The sequence below is a fragment of the Lactuca sativa genome, chromosome 3 (assembly GCF_002870075.4).
Source record: "Lactuca sativa cultivar Salinas chromosome 3, Lsat_Salinas_v11, whole genome shotgun sequence".
NCBI lineage: Eukaryota > Viridiplantae > Streptophyta > Magnoliopsida > Asterales > Asteraceae > Lactuca > Lactuca sativa.
The window spans coordinates 27,158,624-27,185,465 of NC_056625.2; the positions used below are offsets into that span (position 1 = coordinate 27,158,624).

Here is a 26,842-nt window from a genome sequence, read left to right on the forward strand (position 1 = left end):
CCAACATATTCTATAAACTCCTTTTAACCATTTCGAAATTAAGGCATCTTCTAAATAAAACTTGAGAGACCACTCGGAAACCCCCAAATGCCAACAAGCAACCCAATAACTTGGAAATGCTCAAACACAACAATTTTCTTTCTCTCCCTAACTGCATGACCCAACTTACAGAGAAAGCCACACAAATCGGGGAGTCTCAAGGATGCAAACACCAAATCAATTCTATCAATATGCTTCCCAAGACCGAGAACCCATCAGATCTAAATTTCAGAACCCATAGTCCAGGATTGACATTCATCTATTCATTGAATCCACCCTTGCCTTTGAGTATGATCACTACCAAACATGTGGAAAAAGAACTCAAACACATTAATCATGAATTTCCATCAATTCCAAATCCATAAGATGTACCATAAACCTTTAATAAATCCTTGACTCCTTGTTATACCATTTCTAACCACGGCCCCTACAAGTAAAGATGAGAAATCCAAGAATTTTAACATTTGCCTCCAGCTCTTATCAACTCATGTGTACCCCCAACTGGAAAATCACTCAAGACATCCACAAAGAACTTCATGGTTCAAAACTTCATAATTGATACCCAACCTTGATAACCAAACACCTAATAACAGCTTGCAAACAACGGTACTTGTAATGCAAACACTCTGCAGAGACTTTCTGATGAACGATTGATACTCCTAACCAGCCTTAGTTTTTCACTTTATTCAAACCAGCTGATTCGTAAGACCCCGGACTTCCATCAATGCGCCAACACCAAAAATACTACAAGTAGAAGAAACTAACAATCATGATCACTGTTCCAACAACCTATGTATGGAAAACTCATCACCAGCACCATGGGGCGTAAAGATACTCAACCTCATTTGTCACACCGCCAAACCGAGATGGCGAAAACATTCGGGGGGTGGAGGAAGCCATGTATAGTATCATAACAATGCATAAAGTTAAAACAAGCAACAAAATCTATTGCATTAATAATATAGTTAATACATATGTGTTCTGTGTATAGTTGTATGACACCAAAATGTATAATAAAAATAAAAGACGAGTCTTGAACATGCTCCGTCTTCTCAAAACCTGTGCTAGTGTATCCGTGTACTGGTTCCAGAAGAATACAAGTTATTCTTAAAGAGAGTATCAAGATTTAAGTTGGTGAGTTCATAAGTATTTGGTGTCTAATATTTGTATTTGTTTCATGAAAACGTTGGTATACTTCCCATAAAATCCTATTTTTTCTACTTAAAATGAAAAGTAGTCTTTTACCCAAGACCCAACTGTTTGTATGTTTTGTCCTCTTGAAATAGTATAAAATTTATGTTTGTACCTGAAATAGTATAAATGTATGTTTTCCATATTTGTAAACTATCTTTTCTAGAAAAATAGTATGCCTTGTTCATGTGTGAACATCACTGTATGTATGTAATGGAAGATGATATCTTTTAGTAGTTTTGTTTAAAATAAAACCACTGAAGAAATGTTTGTCTTGTAAACCGAATTGTATAGTTAATGCTTAATGCTAATCGGGTTATAACCATACTTAATTGACTAGTATAAAAAACGATGTTCTTCAGGTGTCGAAAACGATATGACATTTGTCACCCGTAGACTTGTCGGTCCCAACTGTAGCTAACAACTAAGGTGCGGGATTGTCAGTCTCGTATAGATCTATGCACTAATTCATGTTCTCCCTCCAGGAGACTTTGGTTATAAAACATGGTTTAGCAAGAACGTTGCTTAGTACCATGAAGTAGTATTTCACATTCTAGTTAACTTGTTTACGTATAGTATGCATATGTTTCTTGTTCTTGTAAATGAGTAGTGTAATTTGTAATGAGAAGTAATAGTGTGCATGTACTGATTCATGAAATGTTTCTCTGATCTAGAAAATAGTATGAATTGATTCACTAAACTATACCTATTATAGTTTACTAGTATGTTTGTTTGAACTGTAAATGATTTGGAGAAAAGACCCATTTGCTCAACATATACAAATGAGTTAAGTATGTGTTTGAAATGAGTTTTAATACTCATGTATATATTTAGCATGTATAGTTATGATTTAACCGACAATCAGAGTAGTGATCCTACCCTAAGCCCACAACCAAACAAGGAACAAGAGTTAAGGTATTAGTAATACTCCTAAGTCCGTTAAAGCCTAATTATACATAAATATACACATGAATATGATTTTTGATATAAACAGAAATCTAAAATAGTTTTAAAAAGAGTTTGAAAATGATTTTAACAATATTTATAAGAATAAGAATTCTTTTGTTTATTTGCTTTCACATGTAAGTGTTAACATAGTTATATTGTGTTTTGCTTGTATTCTCCCCCTAAAAACATTGAAAAAGGTAAATTGTAGGGGTATGAACTCACCTTATGTGAGTGATGCGATTAAAGGTTCGATATAGGATTTTTTTCCACAAGTTAGATCCCGTGACAAAAACAAGTCCTAAAAGCATTTCACGTAATATATATGTATACAATTAGTGAATATAATGACAAGTAGGTTAAGGAAATAGACTAATTTGTAAGATTTACTTAAAAATAGGTGTGTTAAAAGTGATTTCGTGAGGTTGAAATGCATTTTCGGTCAGCCTTGGGTTTTCGGCCACATGAAGATTCAAAGGGTGTGTTCTTGGTGAAACCAAGATGATCCAAGCGTTTTCGGTTGAAGATCACCGAAATGGAAGAGGATAGCTTGAAGAAATGAAGAACACTTGATGTTCTTGGCAAGATCCTAAGTAGATTCAAGGCTTTTTCGGATGATAGTTGAAAGAGAATGGGGAGTTTTTGGTTGAGGATCTTGAGAGCAAAGGTGTGTTTTCGGTTAGAAGGTGTAGAAGTGAGGTGATGATTTTGGTCCTCCCATATGTATAAGGTCGAAATCGTGATGGGACACCTTGGTTAGGAAGTGTGAAGCAGATAGAACTTAGGTGTTTTCATCTGAGAATGTGAATCAAGCGAGGTTTGTGGTCTGAAGGGTTTACGACCGAAAATGGTTTCCGACTGCGAGGCGTTTACGGTCCGAAACTTGAAGCTTATGCGAGGGTTCTCGGATTTAAGCATTTCACTTCCAATTCTTGTAATACTTATAATGAAAGGCTTAAAAACATAGAGATTTTAAATATAAACTTAATAAGGTAGATCAAAACAATAAGTTTGACCTTAGATGACCCAAGTTTGACTATGGTTGACTTTTACAATATTGAAAATAACGGGTTGTCACATCATCCCCCCATTAAATGGAATTCCGTCCCGAAATTAAATCTAAAATGATACACATGGAATAAGGGAAAAGATGTGGGTACTTTTGTTTCATTTGATCTTCCCGCTCCCAAGGGAATTCAGGTCCCCGCTTGGCATTCCAGCGAACCTTCACTATGGGTGTACGGCTTTGTTTGGTTTGCTTGGCTTCCCTATCCATGATTTCTACTAGTTCTTCCATGAAGTTGAGGCTCTTGTTATTCTCGATTTCATCGAGTGGGATAACAAGAGTCTCATCAGACAGACACTTCTTTAGGTGGGATACGTGGAAGGTAGGGTGTACGTTACGAAGTTTTTGAGGTAGTCGGAGTTTGTAAGCTACCGAGCCGATTCAAGCGAGAATCTCAAAAGGCCCAACGTACCTTGGATTTAGTTTACCACGCTTTCTGAAGCATATCATGCCCTTCCATGGTGAGACCTTCAATAGAAAAAGGTCACCAACCTGAAATTCCAAGGGTTTTCGTCTTCTGTCTGCGTAGCTTTTCTGTCTGTCTCTAGAGGCTTTCAATCGTTCACAAATCTGAACAATCTTTTTAGTTGTCTCTCTGATGATTTATGGACCAGTGAGAATGCTTTTAGGAACTTGTGCTTTAGCTAGTTACGTGTCACCCACTTCAGCCCAGCATAGAGGGGATCTGCACTTTCGGCCATAGAGGGCTTCGAACGAAGCAACTTTGATACTAGTATGGTATCTGTTGTTGTATGAAAATTCGACCAATGGTAAATGGACATCCGATGATTTACCAAAGTCGATCACACAAGCTCTCAACATGTCTTCCAATGTTTGTATAGTTCTCTCACTTTGTTCATTAGTTTGTAGGTGGTAGGTTGTACTCATGTTCAACCTAGTCCCCAAGGATTTTTGTAGCGACTACCAGAACCTTGAGGTGGATCTACTATCTCTATCGGAGATAACAGATATGGGTACACCATGCAGTCGCACAATTCCCTAATGTGTGTTCTGGTTAGTTTTTCCATCTTGTCGGTTTCTTTAATTGGTAGGAAGTGCGCGGACTTGGTTAACCTGTCAACGATCACCCAAATGGTATCGAGTCCACTCGTTGTCTTGGGCATCTTGGTTATGAAATCCATTGTAATCTGATCCCACTTCCAATCAGGTATCTCCGGTTATTATAGTAAACCCAAGTGCATTTGGTATTCTACCTTAACCTTGGCACAATTCAGACACTTGCCCACAAAGGTAGCAATCTCGGCTTTCATGTTAGGCCACCAATATAAATTTTTGAGGTCCAGATACATCTTGTCTGAACCAGGATGAATGGATTATCGAGTCTTGTATGCTTCGTTCATGACAACGACTCTGAAACCACCGAACTTCAGTGTCTAGATCTGATCCATGAGGTAAAAGACTCTGTCACCCTTGACTTCTAAGTTCTTATCCATTCCTCTTAGGGTTTCAACTACCACATTTTCCGGTTTCAAGGCTTCCTGCTGAGTCTGCTTAATTTGTGTGGACAGATGTGAATGGATTGTCATAGTCAATGCCTTGACTCTACGACCTGAGTACTCTTTCTCACTAAGGTCGTCAACTACTACATTGGCTTTACCGGGATGATAACGAATTTCACATTCGTAGTCATTTAGTAGCTCGACCCACTATCGTTTTCTCATGTTGAGCTCCTTCTGGTTGAATATATGTTGAAGGCTTTTGTGGTCTATAAAGATAGTGCTTTCGTACCATACATGTAGTGTCTCCAGATCTTCAGAGCAAATACCACTGCTCCTAACTCAAGATCATGAGTAGTGTAGTTGACTTCGTGTGTCTTAAGCTGTTTTGAGGCATAGGCGATGACCTTTCCCCGTTGCATAAGAACATAAGCAAGCCCTTGGTTGGATGCATCGCAGTATACCATAAAATCTTCTATCCCTTCTGGGAGGGACAATATAGGTGCGCTGCATAAGGTTTGCTTAAGCGTTTGGAACGCCTTTTCTTGTTTCTCTTCCAAGTCAAAGGTCACACCCTTTTGGGACAAGGTGATAAGTGGTTTCACGATCTTTGAGAAGTTCTGAATGAATCTGCGATAGTAACCAGCGAGACCTAAGAATTGACGGATTTCCATAGGCGTCCTTGGTGCTGACTAGTTTTCGATGGATTTGATTTTGGAAGGGTCTACGTGAATTCCATCTTCGCTAACCACGAGACCCAGGAATTTGACTCTCTGAATCCAAAATTCACACTTCGAGAACTTTACATAAAGTTTTTCTACTCGTAGAGTTTCCAATATCTGTCGTAAGTGTTGACTATGTTCCTCCTCACTGCGTAAGTAGATAAGTATGTCATCGATGAATACTATCACGAAATTATCTAAGTAAGGACGGCACACCCGGTTCATTAAGTCCATAAACACAGCGGGTGCATTGGTTAATCCGAAAGGCATCACTACAAACGCATAGTGACCATAACGAGTTCGGAAGGCTATTTTAAAAACATCTTCCTCTAAAACTTGTAACTAGTGATACCCAGATCTTAAGTCAATCTTTGAAAAGTAGCTCGCTCCCTGAAGTTGGTCGAACAAGTCGTCTAAAGTGGGTATGGGTTCTTAATGGTCAGTTTGTGATGGGTTTTGAGCACTACATCATTCCTATGGTGTACATGCAAACCCTAAAGCTTTGGATCTAGTTTGTCTAATAAACATCCAATAATCATCCAAAGCCATTAAACCCTATGTCTATCATGCTATGAACCGAATTAAGGGTTCAGAACTTACCTTGATTGTTATGTAGGAATAACAATCTCAATTCCTCCTTGTAATTGGCTTCAGAAATCTTAGTGTCACAAATGTCACACCTCTAATGGCTCACAAACACCAAGAGCAAGAGGATGAAGAAGGAGAAGAGGAGAGGCACCCAAAAACGTATAGAAACCCTAAGGAGTCAGTTAGCCACGTTTTTGGTGCCCTAGGGGTCCTTAAATATGTGAGGCTATTAGGGTTATTTAACAAGGAAACCCTAATTTGATTGCTTAGGCCCTAAGCAATCCATGGACTCCCTCCTTAGAGGCCTTGGACAATTTCTAATGGGTTTCCCCATAGAATTCGTCCACTCCTCTAATATTGAGTCCATTAGCCCAATATTCAACTATCACACAATTGATAGTTCTAGTCCCCTAAGTTTAATTAATCTCTTTTAGCCACAAAATTAATTCTTAATTAATTATTAACTAATACTACCTCCGTCCCAAATTGATAGTCCACTTTTGACTTTTGAAGTTTTTTTCTTCAATTTTGAACTTAAATATTTTTGTTTTTAATAGATAATACTTGATGCAAAATATGTGAATGGATTGTATTTTAAATGTTATTTCATTGTTATAAGTTTTATCAAGTAATATATAACACAAATAAAAATATTTAAGGTCAAAGTTGAAGAAAAAAGACTTCAAAAATCAAAAGTGGACTATCAATTTGGGACGGAGGGAGTATTAATTAAACAATATGATTTCTCCTTCAATATATTATTCTCATAATATATTAATAAATCATAATTAATCCTCTCTCTCTCCATAATTCATCCTATCAAGTTGCTTTGGTGAAGGCAACCCAAAAGGACCATGCACCATCGGGTCAAGTACATACCAAAATAGTTATGGACTTAGACACTAATCCAACAGTCTCCCACTTGGATAAGTCTAATAACTATTCTGCGTATGACTTCAGATCCTGATCCGCAATCGTAGCTTTCAAAAGCCGCTGTCAACTTTGATCTTATCAGAAGCGTGTCCTTTAGATAAGGGATCATATATTCCTCCATTCTTGATATCGTATAGACCGAGACATGGATTTAAATCATTCTCCCTATGTATATATTGTTTCCCGACTCCCGATTTATGACGACTGACAATAGACTATAATTGAACACATCAACTTAGTCTCGGCTTGGCCAAGCGCTTAGGGTGTCATCATTAAATCATCGAGGGGCCCACATATATCGCTTTTATCCTACTTTGGGTAAAAGGAATGGATAAACTTCGACTCAATGTTCGCTTGTACTCACTCACCGAATTACACACAACAATACGTTTTATAACACCGAGTTACTGGTGCGTTTACATATTATCAATGCGTAACCGACTCGCAAGATACAATTCACACATCTCGGTTTCAAGAATATAAGGTATTATCGTCTCACCAATCACTCATGATAAAATCAATGAAGTGATCAAGTGAGATGGGGTTTATTCCAATACTCTAATTTTATAGCAGCACTCATGAACCCTACAACAAACTTTTGCTATGTCTAAAACACTCTAGACAATCTACAGTCAGATTCATGACAGTCTTCTTTCATTCCTACTTCCAAAGAATGAGCGACTGTGGAGGGTTTAAATAATCTTATTATTCGGGAAGTTAAAACATGCAAAGTGAAACACAAGAATAATACTAATCCTATATGGCCTCAAACCTTTGAGTATAAATTATACATTTTATTTAATCACCATATTGATTACTCATCATTTGTTGTTTTGGATAATCAACTTCTTACTTGAATTATAACTACAATTGTCCCATGCTCTTAGCATGCACACTATGTTTACCTATGGTCCTTTCTTTGTGAAATAGTATAATTGAATAACATTTTCAATCACACTCATTTCACAATTCCTAATCCATTAGTGTAAGAATACAAAATTCTCGCCACTACTAGAATATGTTTGATTCTAACATTTTAAGCAACAGTCCTTTCGTAATGTCACGACACAAAAGTCACCAAGACTCGACCAATGAAATTACAAAATACTCTATTGGAGATTGTTACAAGACAATTCCATCGTCATGAAGTCTCATATTCAAAGTACATTCCTTTGAACATCCTTCTTGCATAAAAGTTTATAATCTAGACATTTATTCTCGATATCCAACTCCCAATATGGAAACATTTCCATATTTTCCATATGACAACTCATTCTAAATAGAATCTTATATATTCATAATAATGTCAATATGGTCCATCCATGACTATACTTTCAACTGTCCACAAGCGACCAATCCTTAGCGAACCTTAGATTGTCCTTGGCAGTTGTTTAATTATTTTAGTCAAAACTGGTTCTATTTCCTTTTTCCCTCTAAATGCCCTAGGCATTTGGAAAATTTTAGAACGGTCGAATATTATAGCGTATGCAATCGATCCTATACCCGAAGCATATGGGATACAATTCTTAATAAAAAAACGTGATACTTTACCAGTTTCTTACTATAATATCGTCATAATATTTCTATTCGTCGTGTCCTCAAAATTCGAACTATGAAGAGGGATTTCGTAATCATAATCGAACTTTGTGAATGCAAATAATAAATATACCCTTGACTAAATTCAATTAAATTTCTCGATCTAAGCTTTTTAGTTGGAAACGAAGTATAACATTCTCTCCCTTAATTATAGTAAAAAACAACTTTTCTACCCCTGCAACTTTGCAATGTGAAACTTTTGTTTTTTCTATAATTAATATTGCCAACTTGCAATACTTAAATAATAATCATGCTCCCACTAACATGATGATTATATACATTCCAACATAACATTTATGCTCCCACAAGTTTTGACACGTATTTAGAAACCAACTAAACTTCTAGAAAACAATACTTATTGACTTCCAAAGTTCATTGTTTCTAATATGATATGCTTCGATAAGCCTTTATCTAAGCTTCTCAAAATCACACACCTTTCCTTAGACAGCTCACATGTGTGTCTAAACTAATTCAGAACTTATTTTACTAAGTCCCAAATGTTCAGACTAATTGCCAAATCTCACAATTTGAACTATGAAGAAGGATGCCGTAATCATAATTGAATTTGAGAATGCAATTTACATAATCGCTATCTCCTTAAAATCTCTCTTAGTAAAATCGTTTCCTCACAATCATTTTCATGAAGGAGAGAAACCTTATGACACTTAGATTTTATGGTGTATGTGTTCCTATCCATGTGAATTTGCCATAACCATAAATCGAAAGATAATGTTTGTGACAAATTCAAACTCTTATGGACAGAACTTGTTCATTCTTAATTTCTTGCCATCAAGGTCCCACCATTGCTTCCAAGTTATCTAGCAGCTCACCTATGTCGGTCAATGTAATTTCATTGAACAAGGTGCTTGCCTTATGCAGTCTATTGAGAACTCGTAGAACTCATATGCATAATCACTTAACAGGATTGACATAGAAATAGAATTTTATCAACACGATAGGTTACAAACCTGAAGTCGTGTGCTAGTGTTTAATAGGTTTACTCTTGATTAGTTCGTGAATCTTTTCAAGATCTTCAGACTCCCACTGACCTCTTGACAGATTAGATTCTCTTATCAAGAAACATTTCTTGATAAACAAATATCCAAGAGTTGGAGTGTGTCTATACACTACTAGAAAAATAGCCTTTTACGACGCTCATTGCGCGTCGTAAAAGGCTCAGACGACGCGAAAATGCGCGTCAAGGAAGGCCCTGTCATAAAGAGAGACGACGCGCATTTACGACGCTTATTTACGACGCGCAATTGCGACGCATGTTTACGACACACGATGCGTATCAAGGAAGGCCCTGTCATAAAGGAAGACGACACGCATTCGCGTGTCATAACCTTACGACGCGCATGTTAATGACACGCAATGCGTATCAAGAAAAGCCCCTGTCAAGAAAGGCCATGTCATAAATGAAGATGACACACATTTTTGCGTATCGTAAATTTAAATGTTAAAAAAATAAATTTATATATTTATTAATTTTTAAATTAAATTTGCATTTAATTTCTCATAATAGAAATAAAATACCATATACAAAAAATACAATCCATTGCATAATATAAAATAAAATTTCATACTCAAAAAATAAAATAAATTGCATAAATTATAATGTCATACAAAAAATCATTCAAATGTTAAACGAAAATAATACATTGCTAACATGGGTTATACATTCCTATAAAACTAACAAATAATCATACAACTATGTTTCTTACTGGAAAGGAATGCCAAACATGATTACAAATCTCCCTTAATCTTGATTACTCACTTGCTTATGTAGAATGTTGTTGTTGAGAAGATTAACTAGTAATAGAGAAAAACACAACACCTCTCCCACAATCACAACATCATTTATAGAAAAAGGGTTGTCAATTACTTTCATTAAGACTTATCATTCAATCACAAAAATATTAAATAAAAGGGTGAAAAAAAATAACTTAATTTTGATAAGTTGATCTCCCTTAGAGCAAACACAACTAAAGCATTGAACAAGACCCTAGGGCCTTCTTCTAATGTAAACACAATGCTCGTCTGCAAAATTGAGGCGATAAAATAAAATTTGAATATTGTTTGGGTAGTTTATATATGATTTGATAATTTGATTTAAAATATAATAAAATAAATAATCTTTTTTTGTTACCTTATGGGGCTTGTCAATTCCTGGGATTATAGATTCTCTTACTAGTATTAGAAAACGAGTTATGTTATCTAAATCATCCTGAACATTCAATATAACAATTGTAAGACAAAAGGAGAAATGTATATTTGAAAATACTATGAGATGTGATTTTTTTAATGTTATCAATCCATAAATTAAGCGCAACAAATAGTTACCTATCTTTTTTAAAAACTTTTATGGGGGTATAATGACCGAAATGCCCATTTATTTATATACATGTTTACAAATATAACTTTAATAACTAGGTGACACCTAGATTGTTTGTGCTAGAATATCAAGCCCAATTTCAGCAGCCCGAGAACTTGCAACTGCTTCAGTGTCTCGTATGGATTCCGAGGCTACAATCTATTACAAAAAAAACTCTTAACAAATTTTAAAAAAAGAAAAAAACACAATATTAAAAGTTTAAACGCAAGAATTAGCAACTAGTTTCATTTACCTATCCATAGTTTCAGTTTATAGTAATCAAAATATAATAATAAAGAAAAAATTTGAGAAGAACTTACAGCTTCTACCATCAAACAATGAGTCAGCACTAGCTTCAATTACTTCATATGTTCCAGCAACAATGTCCATAATAAGTGTAGCCATTTTAGACATGAGGACCATATGGTAAACTCCCAATTCCATCAGTTCTTTGGCTCTTTTCACAGTTGCAGCTGTGTTTGATGACATTTCTAACTCCAGAAGTTCCAATAAATTCTGATCAGAGACAACTCCTACCTACAATCAACTCCAAAAGAATCAGCAAAAAGTTTGAATAAAAAGTTACAAGGATCAAGAAACCAGTAGATTAGATACTTACAAGTTCATTTCCAGCCTCTGAAGCGTCTTCATCTTTTTCATTACTTTGAAAATACTATGAGATGTGATTTTTTTAATGCTATCAATCCATAAATTAAGCACAACAAATATGTTATCATCCTGAACATGTCACTAATTAATAAAAAATGAGCACCTGTAGTCAGGCCTCTGTGATGAACTTTAGTTGTGATTCAAGCTAGCACTACTTGTCACTCAGCTTCTCAAGCTACAAAAACAAAAATTAAATCTATGTGTTATAGATTTAATAAAAAAAAATAGAAGACGTATAAAATATATAAAAAAATGGCATACATGTGTGCTTTGCATTTGCTGAAGATCTGCCAGGGCCTTTTGTCTAGACTGCAGAACAGAAAACAATAATTATCCTGTTAAAACTTATAAATTATAAAACATCGTATAAAAGTCAAGAGATTTTTTATATAAATAGAAACGATATTATAAGTTATACCAATAATAATGTAAGATTATGAATTGGTTTGTAGCCCATCTTTTCATAATAATGAGTGTATCTTTCTAAAGAGTTTTTAGCCATCTCTCTTCGTTTCTCTGTGTCATCATACTGCAGACTACAAAATACACAATATTTATTATTTAATAACTTCAATTCAAATATGTAAAAGATTTATTAAATGATATATATAAATAATGGTGTTGGTGGTGTTGTTGACATTCCTTAACACATCCATGGCCTCAGACACCTTTGCTTTCAAAGCATCTGGTGACTCCAGCAAATGTAACACTTCTGTTTGATCCATCTCCAAAAGCATTCATGTTACTTTAGCAGCATTCTCAGGTTCCAACTGATCCACCAGTGGATATAAACTCTCACCCATCATCTGTCTATTCATTTAAAACACATATCATATGTTAACACCCTGATTTAATTATTAGAGTAAGTTCCATATTTGGTCCCTATGCTTTACACAAAATTGCAACTTTAGTCCGAATAATTAAGTAAATGTAAAATATCATACATACTGTCCTTTGCTGTTCAGGAGGGGCATTAGCAAGGGAAGAAGCCAAAGTTGTAATTGGCATTGGCTGGCCCATTGCGACACCTGCATCCCGAGGAAACATGCCACCATTGAGATTTGAATCCGGTGCATTGCGACCCGGGTAACAATACATGCGTCCTCTTGGAAACATCTGACGAAAACAAATGGAAATACGTTACTGTTTCTTGATTTTTAGCCATTTAAAAAATGATAAACAAATAAATAGTATAAAATACCTGTTGTTGCATCATGAGAAGAGGTTGCTGAACAGAGCCTACACCACGCCTGCCAGTGCCACTAAGGCGTTGACCTTGTTGGGCAGCAACAATGTTTTGAAAACCGGACCGGACATTGAACCAGTCGTATTACCGGTTCATGGTTCAAATGGTTCGACCGGCCCTTAAAACCGGATGAACCGTATATATATATATATATATATATATATATATATATATGTGTGTGTGTGTGTGTGTGTGTATATATATATATATATATATATATATATATATATATATATATATATATAAGAACTATTAAAGTGAACAACTAATATATCGATTTAATTATTGTAGATTTTTATATGAAGTTGTTATAAATAAGTTCATTTGTAACATATAACAAACAACTTCTTGGATGGATGGTTAAGTTGCTTGGCTTTTGTTGAAGTATTTCCATTGTTGGATAGTTCGAAACTTGTCATCGACAAGTAGTATTTTATTTAGCAGAACCCATACTGTCCCACATCGTTGGCATGATAAAACATACATCAATTTCAACTATACAAAATGATTGCTCATATCCTTTTAAGTCTAAGTTTGGAGGTATCCATCATCGGGTGGGACAAGAAACCTTTGCCAACTTAATCCTTTATATAACCAATCAGTTGGGTTGCTGTTTAGTGCGCTAACCTGAGTTGAAAGCACCGAACCGCAATTTTCAGTGGATTGGACCAGTACGGTTGAATCGCGGTTCATAAAAAACCGGCGGTTTAAAATGGTTTGGTGTAAAAGCAGTTTTCAAGCACTAAAAAACCAGTAACCTGGCTGGTTGAACCGGTCGAACTAGCTGATCCGGTCCGGTTTTCAAAATAGTTGGCAGCAACAGGCAGAAAGAAGTTTGACATTGGGCCCCCACCTGGCCTCATTCCAGGGACTAACTGTTGTTGGTAACCAAAACCCACCTAAAAACAAATAACATAATCTTACTTACTTTAGTGTATTTTATTTAATCAAGAAAAAAGGGAAAATAACAATTATTGTTGCTAACCAAAACCTACCTTTTGATTAATTAGTTTCTATTCATCTTTTTGCATCAAAGATGTAAATCTGATTTTATATGTTCTGATCTGTAAGTTTTATTTATTTATTTATTTTTAAATTCTTTACTTCAAAAAAAATATTGTCTCATTCTTCATCACTAATAATAGCACCAAATAACCCAACATAGCCATGAGTTCAATTCTATCAGCAGTTTTCACAAAGAACTCGTGCATAACTCAAAAGTGATCCATTAAGCTAAATGACAAAATTTCCCTTTGACCAAAAATGTTAAAAGACAAGAAGATTACCTCAGTAATTAACATTGTTGACAGCATAAAGGGTATCCCCAGCAACCACTAGAAAGTGGCCCTTGATAGGGCTACTTCCGCTTTCTAAAATTATACAAAAATACAAATTAGAAGTAGAGCTAAAACTATACATTGAATTCACATAGTATATAATAAATTTATATGAAAATTCATTTTGTTTCCAGTATGAAGATGGTTACTTGAATATCTTTTGCCAAGTTTGTCCCACCAACATGCTTCTGTGTTGCTCTACCATTAAATACAAATCTAAATGCAGTGCAAGCTTCCACGTCTTTAAAAATCTACATGAAAAAAATAAGATGTAAATAATGCAAGTTATATAAACAATAAAAACTTCATGGTTGAATGTTCCTTTGCAAATATATAAATACAACCGTTTTACCTTATTAATATTTACATCATTCAATTCATATGAAATGGAAAAACTCGGGACTAGACCAGCATTTAGTGTTAACCTGTAAATCACATAAATAAATAAATAAATATATAAAAATAATTAACTCAAATAGAAGAAAAACTATAATTTTTTCAAACATCGGACAAGTTTTCAGTAGGAACCTTTGAGTCATTAAGTCAAGATAAATGAGATCAACACTGTGGCAACCATTCCTACTCTTTAGATTGTCTACAGCTTAGAGCTAAAGATACTTTGTCACTCTCAATTTGACTCTCCACAAACCATACAAAGAGTAAGGAAGTAAAATATCAAATAAGATTTGAAAAGGGGACAAGGTTTAGGGTTATGTACCTCTTGAATGTCCTTCATATTGACTGACATTGACTCACTTGGAAGGTTTTTTGGCAGGAAGTTTGCCTTAATTCTTCAGACTCTGATATTCCAGATGCAAGTAATTTTACCCTTTTCTACATAATAAAAAAATAAGAAAGGAAAAAAAAGTAAAGGGTAAGAAAGTAAACTTCTTAATTGAAATGAGAAATTTGTAATAATCTGCAAGTAACATCCATTATTTAGTTCAGCGCATTCAATCATCAACAAAAAGACAATAACTTAATAGCTAGCTGTGGAAAATACATGTTTTTATGTCCTGTTTTCTTGAATTTAATATTCAAATAATCCTGTAAAAGGAAAACCAAAAGTCAACAACTCCCTACAAGATTACTCCGTCGAATCCAAATGATAAACAAGAGCTACAAATTTGCTTTCAAGTGTATGCTTATGTTTCCAATGGTAAATAGAAATCCCATATTTGGCTACGTTATATAGAGTGATCTAATCTATGAATATATACTCCTTTTGGTCATAAATGAGTCTGAATGTAGAAAAAGTTGTTGGTTTTAGCTTCAAACAAATCAGAATTGACTGCATTTAAGTACAAAGAAGTACTACAGGAAACATTGCATATATTAAAATACTGAGAAAATCTAGGTTAAATTTGGAAAAAGGTAAAAAAAAAATAAAAACCGAACAGCTAGAGCTTAACAAGTTCGTCTCAAAACAAACAAAAGACCTACTTGATACACTTCTTAATATGTTACTTGTACTTCTCAACCCATGCAGTTGACGACGCAATCACAACCAAATCCCCAAACACATCAACTATAAGGCCTGACAATCTGTACTTTGGATAAATTATTAAGCCATATATAGCTATAAAAAACAGATTCAAAATAATAGGAAATAGCTACCTATCTCCTTCACTATTCACAAGACGATATGCATTTATATTGGTAGAAGGGAGCCCCAAGCTCTTACTTAATCTGATGACTACATCTATTCTTGTTTCAAGCAGCTTTTCCACATTCAATGCACAAGAAGGATCTCTTTTCCATTCAATTCATTCATTCCATCCATATATTAATTAAAATAATCTTAATTCATCAAACAATTTTTTAATTTGACTTAAGTAATGACAGAATACCCTGATACTTCCTCCTTTAGCTGCATGAGCCTCACACAGAACATAGAGCACGAGTTGTAGAAGCCCCAACCGATTGGCTTTTCTGTCCCGTCAGCCACCAGCACAACGTCACGTGTTTTTGGGGGTGGTCTACCAATAATTCTATCAAATGCACCGTTGTCAACCATTGGGCTTCCATCACAAAACAATTGTGTTTTCCCTTTTTCAGGATAACCTTTGCAACACCTGCAAATTCCATGTCACCATTGTGAAGGGTATATGTTAACTGCTAAGGGTTAAGCCTATATATGAAACCCATAACCAAGTTTTAAAAATCATACAGACTATGCTTCCTGACACACGCCAGGTGCATGAAAACCTATATATTTATAAAACTAAAATTAATTGCTTTAGGTTTTGGTGACATAAACAACCAACATTAATCAATTGTGATGGGTAAAATTAATTGGTTCCGTTCACGGGTGTGCCATTCAGAATAATATGAAAATACCCAAAAAAAAAAACCACATAAGCTTAAGACTTACGACTAACAGAAGGGCATTCACATCTTCAGATTTACCTGGGCTCATTGTCCTCATATGCAAGCAACAGTAATGTTCCACCTTTAAAATGGACAGAATCCAGAATAACAGGAAGCATCTTCTCATCTCCTGCTGCTTTTTCGCCATTAGCCCCCCCCCTTCGACTTGGACAACCTCCGACTTAATCTTTTCAATGGAACCAACAACCAAGTTTGACCACAACTCTTTTTTTCCAATTCAAAGCTTGGTCAAGTGAAAACTAGTCTCGTCCAACACAGATGGTGGAAAACAACATGAAAATTCCTCTGCAATGATGATAGGCTGGGGTTTTAGAAAGAATGAAGAGAGGAAATGTTTAGAGAGAGAGAGATTGAGAGAGAAATTCAAAATAAGGTATGGATAATTGTTATCTTCAAAGATGACGTACACTTCTCTAAACCATATCAGGGCGAACCCATACCATCTAGAACTGCAAAACAGAGGAAACGATAATCTTTTCCTTCAAGCCCATAATAAGGTTAATGTATTTTGAAAAGATGTTAAGAACAGTACCACAGCTCCGATGCATCCTCCTCTTGGCCTTAAACTCTCTTCTCTCTCTTTCTACTCATTTTTTCTTTTCTTTCCCATTTTCTGTTCAGTCTTGCCGCGCACACACACATACCATCTGGGAAGTAGGACGACGTCAACAATGGTGGAGGTGATAGTCGGCGGTGGATGGTTTAGGGCTTTTAGAGAATATGAGATATTTTTGTTCAGAGAGAGAAAGTGGAATCGATGAGAATGTAAGCTTCGGTTACTGTATACCAAAAAAATTGGTGTAAGCTTGAATGAAAGTAGAATCGATAAGAATGTAGAGAGACCCAAATTGAAACCTTGTCCAGTAGAATCGATTTGAGAGTGAGTGTTGGATTTATTTCTTCCCTTTCCCGGTTCACTTACCCTTTAGTTACCCTAGTCGACCGATTCAAGCTTTCACAAAAAAACCCTAGGTAGCAACTGATAGAGACAAGAAGGATGGGGCGAAGGTAGGATTGGATTCGATTTCAAAGAGTAACACTAGATTTCAATGAAAACCCTTTCCCGGTTCGCTTGACCTTTGGTTACCTCAGTCGATCGATTCAAGCTTTCATAACCCTAGGTAGCGACCGAGAGAGACAAGAGGGAAAGGAAGGTGCGTTGATGATCTGGGCAAGAGGGAAATAAGAAAAAGATGCGGGGTTTTTAATTTTTAGGATTTCATTTTCCCCCGGATGGAACGCATTCCATTCAAATTTATAAAGCGACATCTTTAGATGACACACATTTTATTATAGGTGCCCTCCGTGTTTTTTTTTTCGTTTAGACACTAATTTAAGGGCACGCAATAATGCGTGACATAAATCCTTAAACTTTTTTGAAGAGACGATACTTTTTTAATGTTACTCTCTTTTGCGTAACATAAATCAGTGAGTGTCATTGTTTGGGCGTCGTAAAAGGGTCTTTTTCTTGTAGTGATATCAAGACAAACATTACACAAATTTGGTCTTAGTTGGTCCTTCTTTTCTCCAAGACATCACAACTTACCAATTTCAAACATGCAAGAGTAAGAAAAACAATTTTTTCTACTTCACATTTGATGAGTGTGTGTCACTCAATTCACAATCTTGGAGTACGATACTAAGACTTGATTTTGGAACAAAGTATGATTCATCCTTTTGATTTAACCATTTCAACAATTTCCGATTCCTCCTCTTAGCCATACTAGTGTACTAAGATGTCCTTAGAGGTTCAAATGTGATATGGTTCTTAATCATTAAGATGATCATAATACTGATATAAAAGTACTCTCTCTTCTTCTTAGATTTAAGAAACCTTTTATATTTCGGCCTTCATTGATTCTTCTTATTCGTTCTACCATTCATTGAAACTTTTCAATGATTCAGAATTACACTTAATCTTGTAAGTATAACCACATTTACCATACTTTTGGTAAATTATGACGAATTGTCTCATTGTTATTTGTGGTGGACTTGACTAGTGCAAAACATTGTGTTATAGTCCTTTAGTCTTCACTTGACTCACATACTTGTGTGATCAAGGAATTAGTCTTAATTCCTAAGTACCAAGATTTCCATACATCACATGATTCAAATCATATGATTCCAAGTTTCTGTCCAATTGAAACCTGGGTGATGGGAATCTTCCCTTACTTAGAAAATTTTGACACTACCATAAATGACATAACTAAGAATCACATCCATTTATAGAAATACACAAACATCAATTTTTTCACAACGATTTTCATTGCAAGGATATATATATATATATATATATATATATATATATATAAGACAAGTCAAAAATTTATTTTATTCATAAAAGCAGCCGAAAAACATGTCCTTACAATGCAAAATCAACATAAAAACTATGTAATCAAATATTCCTAACAAATCTATCATAACTTTCTAAGCTCAAAATCTGATCTTTGAATCCATGCGATCGTGATCCATTTCTTCGTGATCAGACTTATCTTGCTCTTCCATCAAGCTTCCTTTCTTGTCTCTGATCCCGCAAAACATTCAAATGTAATCTTATCACATTATGTATTAAGAATCAATGAATAGGAACTTAATGGAGTTAGATAGTTGATTTTACCTGAAGTAGAGCCATACTTCTTGACTCTCCCATCTCTTAGATTCTTCAGGTCCTTTGGGCAGCTTCGTATCCAACGCCCCTTCGCTTGGCAGGAAACATGTGGCTTCTCCTGGAGAGACCACGGAAGCATGGTTGGTTGAATTACCAGACAAATATGCTCCATTACTTTGCCAAATCATTTCTGATTCAGCGGCAATAAGCATGTAAGTTTGGACAATGAGGGTCGCGTCAAGATCCATCATATAATACTCTCTTACGAACTTATCATATGATTTAGGGAGTGACTGAAGAACCCATTCTATAGCCAACTTCTTTGGAAGAAATGCACCCAACATTGTCAACCTATCGATGTGTGATTTCATCCCTATGACGTGAGAACACAAGGATTTTCCATCTTCATGTTTCATTGCCAACAGGGCATGAGTGATTTTGAACTTTTCAATTCTTCGATCTTCTGGGTTTGGGAGAACAACAGGAAGAGGTGGAGGAAGTGAAACCAAGCTAGTCCACAATGCAGGGATTGATCTTTCACCTTCATTGTGTAACAGACTTTCACTTTGAGTAGGAAAACCTTTTCCATGGGATTCGGGAAGACCACGGTTAGATTCAGACATCTACAAAATGGGAGAAAAATCAATTCAGTTGATAGATTGAGTCCTTAATAAATCACCTATATGAGATATTAAGGCTAGGACCCAACACAATACTCTACAACTTGGGAAAGGGATGCCGTAACCCAAATTGCAGAACATTTGAAGGTAAGTGAATGACGATTCACTAATTTTCCACCATGAAAAATGAAAAAGAGATTAGGTTTTAAATGTATTGAAAAACTCCTAGATCCTTTGAGATTCATTGAACTTTTCAATGGCATGTTTAAATCTCGATATGCCCCTCGATTTGTGACTGGGATGCCGAGGATCACAAAACAGGGTGTGAATAACCATGCAAATATACATGGTGCCCCCAATGTTACAGTCACCTATTTGATGTGTCGGTTAACCACACACACTCCACCGAACTATAACAAACATTGAGTCACCCTTTGCAACCTTTGCTTAGAAACATTTAGTGTGCCGGTTAACCACACACGGTCCACTAACGTCTTCGCAAGGGTACAAAGTGTAATTTCATGGAATTGCATCAATTCACTTTTACCTAGAGTATCTAGGATTGGGAATTTTTGTAAAAACATTTAGTTACTTTATACTTCATTATACTTTTAATGGAAAGGGTTTGCCCTATCCTACCCATTCGGCTAACGACCCTCCACCAATCAAGGAAGTGGTGGGTGAGAGTGGACACCCATTAAATGACCATTTTATAGGCCATAATCTTATACCCCCTTTATAGATCGGCTTCGTGAATGAGGCCTACTAACGGTAAGACTAGCAGTTTAAGTTATACATATATAATATTAGACCTTTAATGTTATATATAGTATAAGGGTGTAGTTTACACTTTTAAAATACTAGGTGGACTAATTTAATAAATTACACTTTTAATTTGATTAAATGTAAACCATATCACTATGGATTTATTAACTCTCTTTTAATTATACACTTAATTAACTTAATAAAACCATAAGGGTGCAATCTGAACTTTTTCAAAAATTAGGGTTTTAGAATTTAAAATTTCAAAATAAAATTAAAATTTTAATCAAACAATTTTAAATTCCAAAACTTGAAGGAAAGTCTTGAAACATTTCAAAATATTAGCGTTTAGAATTTAAATATTTCAAAATTAAACTTTTAATCAAAATTTAAATTCCAAAACTTGAGGGCAAGTTTTGAAACTTTTCAAAACATTATCAAGAATATTCTAGATCAACAATTCAAATATGGCAATTAACAATTAATTATGGTTATCTAATTTTGACCTGGTCCAATTACTTGCAAGATAATTCACCAAATAACTTAAATAATTAAACATTATGTTATAAGGCAACAAATATTTGATTAATTGGCAAGTATCTACTATATTGACAAGGATAATCACCCAATATCATAAAAAAATATGAATCTTATCAATAAAAATTGTTTTGGTAATTATCCCACAGCAAAAAGAGCATAAAATCCCAATTTTCCCTTTGTCCGACCCCGGGACTCACCGAGTTCTTCCACTGACTCGCCGAGTCTTTCAATATATTATTCTCATAATATATTAATAAATCATAATTAATCCTCTCTCTCCATTATTCATCCTATCAAGTTGCTTTGGTGAAGGCAACCCAAAAGGACCATGAACCATCGGATCAAGTACATACCAAAATAGTTATGGACTTAGACACTAATCCAATAGTTTGTTTAGCTCGCGATAGTAGATAGACATACGGAACGATCCATCCTTCTTCTTCACGAACAAGACCGGTGCTCCCTAGGGTGAGAAGCTTGGTCTAATAAATCCCTTGCTGAGTAGTACGTTCAGTTGACTGGATAGTTCCTGCATCTCAGTTGGTGCTAGTCGGTAAGGCAATTTGGCTACAGGGGTAGCTCCAAGAATTAAATCGATTCTGAACTCGACTTGGTGTTGTGGTGGTAATCCTGGAAGATCTTCGGGAAAGATGTCGGGAAAGTCGCAGACATCTACGATGCTCTTTATGTCTTTCACCTTTTGGCTCACATCAACTACGTGAGCAAGGAACGCATGATATTCCTTTCGTAAGTACTTCTGGGCTTGAATACTCGAGACAATTCGAAGGTTCGTGCCTGGTTGTCGCCATAGATAACTAGGGTTTCACTATTCGGTAGATTAAGACGAACAAATTTCTCAAAACATGGGATGTTAGCACGTTGGAGACTCAACTAATCCATGCCAACGATGACATCAAAACTTTTAATTTAAACCGCCATGAGGTCGATTTGAAATGAATAGCTATCTAGAGTGAGGTTGCAACCTATGTATATATCGTTAGTGCTCTCAGTCTTCCCGTTAGCCATTTCTACGATGAACGTTTCTTTTAGTGCTTGTGGTTGTTGTTTAAGTAAGTGTGCCCCTTCTTGTTGCAGTTAGCACAATCCATCTCCTGGCAAGGTCTGTTGTGATGGAAGTTGCACTTGCTACATTTCGGCAGAATTCCAGCATACTGCTTTGCTGGTGCAGGGACAACAGGGGTTGTTGTGGCATGGACAGCCACAATCTGTTATTTCTTGGCGGAGTTCTGTGCTGATTGGTTCTTCTTTTTGCCCCAAAACTTTCTCTTGTTGTCGTTCGCTTTGGCTTGTTCTGGGACAGGGGTTGTTACTTGTGAACGGAATCCATGGTCAATGTAGAGGGGTTTGAACACAATACGTTCCCCTGAAATGGAGATAACAGTCCCCAGATGTACCTCTCAATCTTCTTGCTTTCTGTGGGGAGCATCCCCGGACACAGAGCCGCTAGATCACTAAACCTAGTAGTGTAAGCTACTATGTTAGATCCTTTCATAGTAAGGCCCCAAAGTTCCTGCTCTAGTTTTTGTACTTCTCCCATCAGGCAATATTCCCCCATCATCAGATCTTTTAGTGTCTCCTAGCCTATCGAGTTAGCCACTGTGAGTGTAAGTGACTTGACGTGGCTATTCCACCATGTGAGGGCCCTGTCGGAGAAGGTGCAGGCAGCAAATTTCACTTTGCTTCCTTCAAGGCAGGAGCATATCTCGAAGATAGACTCCGTTTTCTCAAACCATTGCGACAGAGAAATGATTCATCCACTCCCATTAAAGCTTTTGGTTTTGCAGTTGGTGAAGTCCTTGTATGAACACTCCCTAGGGTTTCCATGACTATCTCCTTGGGTAGAGTTAATACCCGTTCCACCCCCACTAGTACCGCTAGTGTTGATCTGAGTTAAGGCTGCCGTCACAGCCATGGTCACTATAGCTTGAAAAATTATAGGATCGAATTGTGGTGGAGGTGGTGGTGGTTGAGTTGAAGTTATTGGTGGATTGTGTCTGTTTGATTTACGAGGAGGCATTTTTTAACTATAAGTTTATAATAATGAAGATAATGGCAAGATGCCAATAGTGATTATAATGTGAGTGTTCCTTGAACTAATTTACCCTAGTTTAACATGTATTAGTTTAAGTTTTTGAAATAGAGGTCTATCATTAGAAAATGAAAGAATTTGGATAGAAACCTTTCAAGAGAATTAGATTCCTGTCAATTCCATTGGTATTATAGATGTATAGAGTTAGGGAAATTTTGACATTGTAGGAGGTCTACAACATACCAAAATAGAGAAAACTTTGACAACATAAAGACCTAGCGAAACTGAAATTTCGAGGTCTAATCATAAATAGGAGAATAAAACTAGAGTCTATAATTAGACTTAATCTATATCCAAAAGAGTGAGTAGAGTATGCTCTACTCGCGAGGAGTGTTGTTCTGATTAGTACTAGATTATGTCCTGGATTCAGCCAACTAGTGTTTTGTTTCCCACACACGCCTTTCCAATGCCACTTGGCTCTGCCAAAGTTCACTAACGTCGGATCAGCTGGCAGTCAGTTCCCTCTGCAGTGCATCAGTGTGAGTTCTTGTTAAATCCTGGTCTTCGTTCAGGTGGCGGAGGCGAAATGTATTGACTCCCGAGTTAGCACTAACCTCCATGACTTGGTTGATGGCCGCTCTTCCTTGCTCATCATAGCGAGCAACACGAAAAACCAAGATAGGGAGAATTCTGTCAGCCGAGCCTCCTTCGCTCAGGTTGTAGAAGCTTCGGTCCCAATTATAAGGAGGGGGTTGTCCCTATTCGTGACTCCATCTTCCCAAGTTTACTGCCCACAGAGGCGTCCGGCCTTGAAAATCTTGTCGAGGGTTAGGATGTTGGGCAACTTGAGGAGGATTATAGACCTTTGGTTCTAAGTTGGAGTCTTCTTCAACTTCCTCCTCATTCTCTTCCCCAGAACTCTCCTCGAAATCTTTTCTGCTGGGATCACCGGGTTATCTTCTTCTGGTTTAGCAGATGAAATACAACCATGTTATCTAAGTGAGAATAGGGGTGTAAGAGGCATATAATAGATGTATTTCTAAAGAGATTTATAAGGTGATCCTTACCAGTTACTCAACTCTAAGACCACAACCAAACAAGGAACATTAAGTAAAGCGAAGATCACAAATTCTAAGTCTATAGCATCTTAGTCACATATAACCTTAGCATATCCACTCAACAACTATAGAGCTACTAGTAAGGGTCTTTTTAGTTTTTACATAAGTAAATTATAGTACCACAAAATACTCCTATAGTATTTTAAGTTTATGTTAAGTTCTAGCGTTTTTTTGTAGTAAGAGTTGGTAAGTTTTTAGACTTGTTGCAACACCACAACCATTCCTAGGCATATGCTAATCACTTCCCAGATAGATATAGTTGACTAGGCTATATCAATCCCAGACCTGATTATATATCCCAAGCCTACTCGTACTGTTCAACAATCATAAGACTTTTGTTCTGTTCTAGTATGACACTGTTCTGGTATGTATGCATGTATGTATACTTTAGTAAAATACTTGCTATATTTAAAAATTATAACTCTTGGTCAGAGTGTTTTAATCCCGTTGTATTTATAGTTGTATATATTTTATGAGTTGATATACTTAGTTCACTATAAACAATGCTCTGATACTAATTTGTCACACCCCAAACTGAGATGGCAAAAACATTCGGGGTGGAGGACGTCATGTAAAGTATCATAACAATGCACAATAGTAAAATAAGCAACAACATCCATTGCATTAATGATATAGTTAATACATGTGCTTTCTTTGTATAGTTGTACGACACCAAAATGTATAGCAAAAATAAAAGACGAGTCTTAAACATGCTCCGTCTTCTCAAAACCTGTGCTAGTGTATCTGTCTAATGGTTCCCTGAGAATACAACTTATTCTGAAAGAGAGTATCAACATTTGAGTTGGTGAGTTCATAAGTATTTAGTGTCTAATATTTGTATTTGTTTCAAGAAAATGTCAGTATACTTCCCAAAAAATCCTATTTTTTCTACTTAAATTGAAAAGTAGTCTTTTACCCAAGACCCAACTGTTTGTATGTTTTGTTCTCTTGAAATAGTGTAATGTATGTTTGTACTTGAAATATTATAAATTTATGTTTTCCATATTTGTAAACTATCTTTACTAGAAAAATGGTATGCCTTGTTCATGTGTGAACATCACTGTATATATGTAATGGAAGATGATATCTTTTAGTAGTTTTGTTTAAAATAAAACCACTAAAGAAATGTTTGTCTTGTAGTTTAGTTAATGCTTAATATAAATGAGGTTATAACCATACTTAATTGACTAGTATAAAACACGACGTTCTTCAGGCGTCGAAAAAGATATGACATTTGTTACCCGTAGACCTGCCGGTCCCAACTGTAGCTAACAACCAAAGTGCGGGATTGCCAGTCCTGTATAGATCTATACACAAATTCACGCTCTCCCTCCAGGAGACTCTGGTTATAAAAGATGACTTAGAAAGAACGTTCCTAAGTACCATGAAGTAGTATTTCACATTCTAGTTAACATGTTTACGTATAGTATGTATATGTTTCTTGTTCTTTTAAATGAGTAGTGTACTTTGTAATGAAAAGTAATAGTATGCATGTATTAATTCATGAAATGTTTCTCTGATCTAGAAAATAGCATCAATTGATTCACTAAACTATTCCTATTATAGTTTGCTAGTATATTTGTTTGAACTGTAAATGATTTGGAGAAAATACCCATTTGCTCAACATATACAAATGAGTTAAATATGTCTTTGAAATGAGTTTTAATACTCATGTATATATTTAGCATGTATAGTTATGATTTAGCCGACTGTCCGATTAGTGATCATACCCTAAGCCCACAACCAAACAAGGAACAGGAGTTAATGTATTAGCAATAGTCCTAAGTCCGTTAAAGCATAATTATACATAAATATACAAATGATTATGATTTCTGATATAAACAGAAATCTAAAATAGTTTTAAAAAGAGTTTGAAATGATTTTAACAATATTTATAAGCATAAGAATTCTTTTGTTTGTTTGCTTTTACATGTAAGTGTTAACACAATTATATTGTGTTTTGCTTGTATTCTCCCCCTAAAAACATTGAAAAAGGTAAATTGCAGGGGTATGAAATCACCTTATGTGAGTGATGCGATTGAAGGTACGACATAGGATTTTTTCCACAAGTTAGATCCTGTGAAAAAAAACAAGTCCTAAAAGCATTTCACGTAATATATATATGTATACAATTAGTGAATATAATGACAAGTAGGTTACGTAAATAGACTAATTTGTAAGATTTACATACAAATAGGAGTGTTAGAAGTGATTTCGTGAGCCTGCAATGCGTTTTCGGTCAGCTTTGGGTTTTCGGCTACATGAAGATTCAAAAGGTGTGTTCTTGGTGAAACCAAGATGATCCAAGAGTTTTTGGTTGAAGATCACCGAAATGGAAGAGGATAGCTTGAAGAAATGAAGAATACTTGATGTTCTTGGGAAGATCCTATGGAGAATCAAGGCTTTTCAGATGATAGTTGAGAGAGAATGGGGAGTTTTCAGTTGAGGATCTTGAGAGCTAAGTGTGTGTTTTCGGTTAGAAGGTGTAGAAGTGAGGTGATGATTTCGGTCCCCCCATATGTATAAGGCCACCTTGGTTGGGAAGTGTGAAGTGGATATAACTTGGGTGTTTTCGGCCGAGAATGCTAAC

At 35.7% G+C, this 26,842-nt stretch overlaps 1 pseudogene; it reads right to left on the reverse strand.

The window, feature by feature from the left end:
- Window positions 1-14,160: 14,160 nt before the first annotated feature.
- On the reverse strand, window positions 14,161-16,681 carry LOC111884148 (uncharacterized; annotated as a pseudogene).
- Between the last annotated feature and the right edge of the window lie 10,161 nt (window positions 16,682-26,842).